This window comes from Schistocerca cancellata, chromosome 4 (assembly GCF_023864275.1).
Source record: "Schistocerca cancellata isolate TAMUIC-IGC-003103 chromosome 4, iqSchCanc2.1, whole genome shotgun sequence".
Taxonomy (NCBI): Eukaryota; Metazoa; Arthropoda; class Insecta; order Orthoptera; family Acrididae; genus Schistocerca; species Schistocerca cancellata.
In genome coordinates, this window is record NC_064629.1 from 530569532 (window position 1) to 530570715 (window position 1184).

Consider the following 1184-nt stretch of genomic DNA (forward strand, 5'->3'; position numbering starts at 1 on the left):
TGCTCCATCTCTTATGCGATAACGTCTCGCTGGGTTTTGATTTTCATTTCCTTTCCGATCGTAACATAAACGCAAAGGCTTTACGTGCAGTTACTGGGTTACATGTGAAGGGCTTATTTCAATAGTAGTACAAGTCCATTACCTTCACTTTTCTGCCTATAATGCTTCTGATCCAAACAAACAGAAAGAAAGGTTCATCTCTAGCAAGAAGCCATATACTAGAATATTTATCGTATCTCAACTGCAGATTTTTCAGCGCTCATTTAACTTTAGGACTCTGTATCGCAGAATAAACAAAAATGGACTTGTACCACTATTGAAATAAGCCCTTCATTTCTAACTGCGGTTTCGTTATCAGCCATTTTTCGTTCCCTTCCAGGTGCCAACATCTCCACATTCGTATTTGCAGTTTTACTCATTAATGTTCCTTGAGTTTAGCCCTTGATGTTGTGCCCCCATTTCTGCTAATTTCTCTTCTTTCTCTAATTTATAGCTCATCTTCTTATTACTGCGTGAAATTATTCGACCTTTTGGTTTCCTTCTCTGCCAAAAAATATACAGTTCATAGTACACTAACTTCCCTTACCCATTTGAAACACGCCTTGGTTTATGGTTTAACATTGTACCTTTAACAAGCAATCAGCAATTAGCGCTGCAATTCCTTGAAATATGGAGACCAAATTTAACAACTAATGTGCCGAATATTTTTCTATGCCATTCATACAGTTTATCAAGAAGGTATTTCTCACTGTACCTTTGAAATGTAGAGCGGTTGTTGTTGTTGTTGTTGTTGTTGTGGTCTTCAGTCCTGAGACTGGTTTGATGCAGCTCTCCATGCTACTCTATCCTGTGCAAGCTTCTTCATCTCCCAGGACTTCTGAATCTGCTTAGTGTATTCATCTCTTGGTCTCCGTCTACGATTTTTACCCTCTACGCTGCTCTCCAATACTAAATTGGTGATCCCTCCATGTCTCAGAACATGTCCTACCAACCGATCCCTTCTTCTTGTCAAGTTGTGCCACTAACTCCTCTTCTCCCCAATTCTATTCAATACCTACTCATTAGTGATGTGATCTACCCATCTAATCTTCAGCATTCTTCTGTAGCACCACATTTCGAAAGCTTCTATTCTATTCTTGTCTAAGCTATTTATCGTAGTTTTGCTTTTGTTGATGCTCGTCTTA